We start from the raw sequence: 6,000 nt of genomic DNA, 5'->3' as shown, positions 1-6,000 counted from the left end.
CCATCCATCTCCTCATTCCTCCATCCCTCCATCTCTTCGATATTGATGAAGCGATGGGCCCCAGGCTGAGAGACACCACCTCATCTGGTTTAAATTACCTCCAAACTGCATACACACCTGCACCAGCACCACGGAGCCTGCATGAGTGTGTGTGTGTGTGGGTGCATGGGGCGCGGGGGAGGGAGGGCGTTAGTGCCTCTGGGATAGGTGGTGGGGGAACACCCATGACCCCGACCATGCAGATGAACGCACACACACACACACACAGACACACACAGACACACACACAACAGGAAGAGAGCAACAGAGCAGGTGGGGTGTGACATGAGCTGTAAGGCAGAGGGGATATTAAACTGCCACATGTGTTCTGTTTGCTATTCTCTAATTAACCCCCAGGCTGTCTTATAGACTTCACACACACACACACACACACACACACACACACACACACACACACACACACACACACACACACACACACACACACACTCTCACTCACTCCCTAGCACACACACCGTATCTTGTCTGGAGTTAAATGCCTCTCATATACAATCTCAATAACACCTTCTGTGATACTATGTTGCTCTGGACATTCTAACTGGCGACATCTTGTATAACAACACACCGGACCTTCAGTGAACTGTACACAAAGGACGAGTGTGTGTGAAGATCGTGACCTCCAAGTGCGACTCCCTCACTCTGCCCATCGTGCCCAGGGGGACGCCATATTTGTCATGTTGATGATGTACGGTTCACCGGCAAACGCAGACGTACAAAGATGTATGAGTTTCCTCCACCTGAACCGTTGTGAATGTCCAAAGGAAAGATTATTGTCGGGCTGGGAACCACAGCTGTGAAATTGAATAATTAGGAAGTGGCTGAAATAGTTTATTTGTGTGTTTGCATGAATTAATGCACAAAAAAAGTCTCCAGGTCTCAAATCTGGCATGTGCAGTACAAATTTGGATTTAACTTTTGGGATCCCGAATAGCTCATGTGTGTGACTGGGCCCCCCCATGTGCGTCGGCTCTAGCCCTTCTGCAGTGGTCGCATGTTGGGTTGCGATCCGGCCTTGTGCTGGATGTCTACCCCGCTCCCTCTCCCCGTTCATGCTAAACTTGGTCCTATCAATAAAGGCGACGTATACAAAATAAGAATTTTCTAAAAATGTAATCTAAACTTGTGTAAAAACACAAATTAATTGGTTTTATCTAGTCCAAAAAATGTCTGTAATGTTCCAAAGGGAAAAATGAAAAGAAGGGATGGAAGGGAAGGTTGATGACGTGCTGCGTTTTGAGCGTTTTGGAAAATGAGCGGCTTCCTAATAGAATTCACCATGGTGTCGTTTCCAGAAGTGTCTCACACACAGAGACACACGCAGATGCATACACAGAAAACACAGAGATACACAACAACTGATACACACACTTGCACACACACTGAGGTGAGCAAGTTTAATTGAAAAGAACCAAGCAGAGAGAAATCTGATAGCCACAGTTTGGCCTGAGGTGGGAGGAAGAGAGAGAAAGAGGCAGAAAAAGACAGGAGGTGAGGGGAGAGAGAGATGGTGTGACACAATGAGATAGGTGGAGAGAGAGAGAGAGAGAGAGAGAGAGAGAGAGAGAGAGAGAGAGAGAGAGAGAGAGAGAGAAGCAGATACAAATGCAGGTATTCTGAGGTGACAACTTTCGTGTGACGCGGCATGATGTCAACCAACAGAAACTCTGAACGTTTAAAGGGCCATTTCACCCAAATTGTAACCCCTGTCTTTCATTCTCCTCTAATAGTTTGTCAAAGTGTTTTTTTTTTAATACTTTGAGGTGAAAGGTTTTTGGTTTAAAAATGTTTAAAAACCACTTCCTCTTTGACAAAATGTAGTGAACACCCAAATAGCACACAACAATAGTTTTTGCTTCTATTTCATTTATCCCAATAAATTCTCCACTGAGACATTTCAATAGAAAAGACATTTGTGTCTCTTAAGGCAAATAAAAGGTCAATTTAATTGCACACTCAACTTTGTGGGGGGGAAATAAATCTCTTTGAGGTACATGCCTCCTTTTCTAAATCGTATTTCTGCTCATTTTGTACATTGTATTAAAGCTACTAATGTATAAAATGTATTTGATGCGTGTTGTACAATATGTGTGTGATCATATATGTGAAGTGACCTCAACAACAAAATGAGTCATATTCTTGCGTCACTCAGCAACAGAGTCCGTAATCTTATATTTATTCAGGTTCTGCAGCGTTTGAGCTTCATCCCTCTGCTGCAGAGCGACTGGGACTCTTTTAATGCAGGAAACAAAAATACTGTTTGGCACAGACGTCATCAGTGTAAAGTCGCTGCTGACTCGGGCAGTTCTGTCACACTCAATGTTTCACATGATTGACTGCTTTTAAGTCCGGCTCGTGTGGCGTGCAATCATTTCTTACTTGGGACCGACAGCGTGTGTAGAGAACAGTAAGTCAGAGGATGGAAATCAAAACAGTTCTTCAGAATGATGCCAGGAAAGAACTGTTTTTGGTTCAACAAGGTACTTTTTAGACATTTTAAAAGACATTGATACACTTTTTTTAGATTCCTTCAAAAATGTAAACATTTTATACAAAGTGTTCAATGTCGCAAAATTACACTTTGATAAATGGACATGATTAACGGTAAATAGTAATATATTTTTACTAATAATAATCGTAATAATTTAATAACAATGTTCTAAGCAAAGATTGACAGCAATGATAACCAATAAATGTTATTATATAAAGCACATTGTTGCTTTATTTCACTAATATCAAGATATTTTTATAGAAGTCATCAAAATACAAAACTATTGCTTTACTAATTATATGATGCTACTTCCGAATAACAAAGAAGAATTTCTTTAATTCTTTATTCTGAGGTCGTTGCAGGTTTCACAGTGTGAACAACAGAACCGTGACAAAGTGGAGCGAAAACAAGAGTAAGGGAGAGTAAGAGGTCTGTATAACGTCCCTTTGTCCTGCCCACGCACGCACGCATGCACACACACACACACACACACACACACACGCACACACACACACACACACACACACACACACACACACACACACACACAAACACACACACACAGTGACATGGACACACAAAGTTTGGACTCCAACACGGAATAACGTGAGGTTAGAGTCATTTGTGTTTGTGAGATAAAGTAACAACAAAGGACACAAAGTGAATTATACTATAAAGCAAACAAAGGACACACACACACACACACACACACACACAAACAAACACACACACACACACACACACACACACACACACACACACACACACAACGGCACAGTCTTTGTCTTGTTTTCACCGTCTTAACTCTCACATGTAATTAGCCTCACTCTCTCTCTCTGTCCATTGCAGACACCGATAGCACACAGGAGGGGGTTTGTGTGTGTGTGTGTGTGTGTGTGTTTGCATGCTGGCCTACTTGTCCAACAAAGGTCCTCCCCATTTTTACACACTGCAACAGTACAGCAGTGACCCATAAGGGGACACTTCGGAGGTTGACTGTTGGTCATGCTTTAAATAAAGCTATAATCATGTATAGAAGCATTTAAAATGAAGCCATGACAGTACCCAGTTTGACCAAAGTTTTAATGTGTACCATACAGGACCTTTTAATTACACAAGCAGTATTCACTCACTATATATTATACAAGAAGTTTGATTTTTTTTGTATTTCTTTATGTTTTATTTTGTGAACCACCAGAAATCATGGTCCTCACATGGTTGATGTAGTCCCACAGTCCACTGTTGGTAAGGTAGGGATGTATGTGTGGGGTTCTTTTGTATGTGTGTCGATGTGGGTGGGTACGGGGACAGGGGGGGGTCCAAGTGTCTCAAGGGACAGGTTATGACAAATAAGATTAATGTGTCCCCTATTTCCAGACTGGTGCACTGGCCTCTCTTTCCCTCACACACACACACGCACACACACACACACACACACGTCATAAAAACACATACACGCCTCGTTGATAGCTCTTTCTCACAGGAGAGGGTCCATATGGGGACCAGAGGAGGGTGGGAGTGCATGTGCGCCACACCAGGACGTCACCTCTCTTTCTTTTTCTTTGTTGTCACATACGGCTGAGGAACCATTATATTTCACAATCAATCCCAATTATAATTTAATCAATTTTTGAAAAGCAAAGTCTATCTTTAATCCACTGAACGTTTGTATGTATGTTAACTAAAGAAAAGGGTGAAAGTGATATTAGAACCTACTAAACATTTGTTCCATTTATTTTCATGGAAAGAAAATACTTAAAAAGTGAATCGTTTATTATCTGGAATAAAGACTTGTTTTTATTTACATCTGCAGGACATGGTCACTCAATAATACTCAAATTGATGTAAATATGATGATATTCCATCTCCACTGTGTTTATTTCTTGCGCTGGCTGCATGTGGCTGTAGTTTCACCGACAAATACGACGCGCGTCTCACGGTTCAGTTGACACGACTCTTGTAATGATTCAACATGAGAACCGATCCGAGTTCAGTGCTGATGAATCTGTTAGCGAGCACTGAAGCTCTCTGTCCATCTGAAGTGTGTTCAGTGGCTTCAGGAGGTTTGTGCTTCACCCTTGACCTCAGCTCTTTTGGCCCCTTTATGCTTGAGTGGTTGTTACACACACCACCGAGACAAAGAGGAAATCTGTCTTTACGTGAGACAAAGAAACGATAGAATGAAGTAGAAAATGTCTTTGTTGTCATTGCACAAGTATGAGATAAGGTTTTGCAGCTTCCATAATCAATGCTGTAAAAGAAAAACATTAAAAAGTAGGACGGAAATAAACAATAAATAAGGTAAAATATCAATTTTAAAAATAAATGGAGATTCTGATTCTGTCCACGCCGTGTGAGAGAGAAACTGTGAATTCAAAACCTCTTTGGCTTCCCAAACTTATGCACAAAAAGCGACAATCAAGTTAGATTTAAAGCTGGTGGTTGAAGTTTGTATCTGGTTAATAAATCTTACTGTTACAACCTAAAGTCCCCTTTAGAAGGGAAGGTAGGTGAATATTAAGACGGGTGATTTATATTTTTATCCGTTTTTCTTTTTTAAATCACACTGCCCCTTTGGACTTGGAGTTGAATTGGTTTCCTAAGCTTTTATGTCTGGTAGAAAGCAGAATGCATTTGGCTAGTTTTAGTCATACCCGTCCATACCTCCATTACTATAAAGAAAGGTTCTGTGCAAATATTGTTATTATTATTATTATGCATTGTATTAAAACTTTTGATTAATGGTAGAGTTGAGTTAAAACTCAACTGTGGATTCAACTAAGTCTGTGTATGTGTCTGTGTTGTGTTTTTCTGCGGACAAGAATCTCACCTCTTCTCAAAGTTCAAGGTTTGGTTTGTTGTGTTTGTGTGCATTTGTGTGTGAGTTCGTTTCAGTACATAGTTCATTTGCATGACAAGTTCATTTTTGTGTAAGTGTGTGTGAGTGTGTGTATGTGTGTGTATGTTTGTGCGTATAAGCCTCAGTGGTATAATCTTTTCCCCTTGTACTCCCGCTGCGCTCCTCTCTCCTCCTGATCTGAGCCTGTACCCCCGACTGAGACAAAATATGTGTGTGTGTGTGTGTGTGTGTGTGTGTGTGTGTGTGTGTGTGTGTGTGTGTGTGTGTGTGTGTGTGTGTGTGTGTGTGTGTGTGTGGTTGATACCCAGCAGATTCGCACCCCATGGGATCTCTGCCTCACACATGCCTGAGGGCCCCCAAGAGAGACGGTAAATGGTTGAAAAAAAAAGTTTTCAAAAAAGCGTTCATCTCAATCTGCAGATGAACACCGTGCACACAGTGTAATTACTGTGGTTTTTTGTTAGTATTACAGGTGTATTAGTGTTGCAGGTAGAAGTAAGAGCTGTAGTTGTGGGGTTGTACCGGGGAAACCAGGCAGGGACGAAAAAGAGGACACGAGAAAACACTGACAGAGGACAGAAGAGGAGGAAGC

Source organism: Hippoglossus hippoglossus, chromosome 11, assembly GCF_009819705.1.
Source record: "Hippoglossus hippoglossus isolate fHipHip1 chromosome 11, fHipHip1.pri, whole genome shotgun sequence".
NCBI classification, from domain to species: domain Eukaryota; kingdom Metazoa; phylum Chordata; class Actinopteri; order Pleuronectiformes; family Pleuronectidae; genus Hippoglossus; species Hippoglossus hippoglossus.
This window is presented reverse-complemented; position numbering follows the sequence as displayed.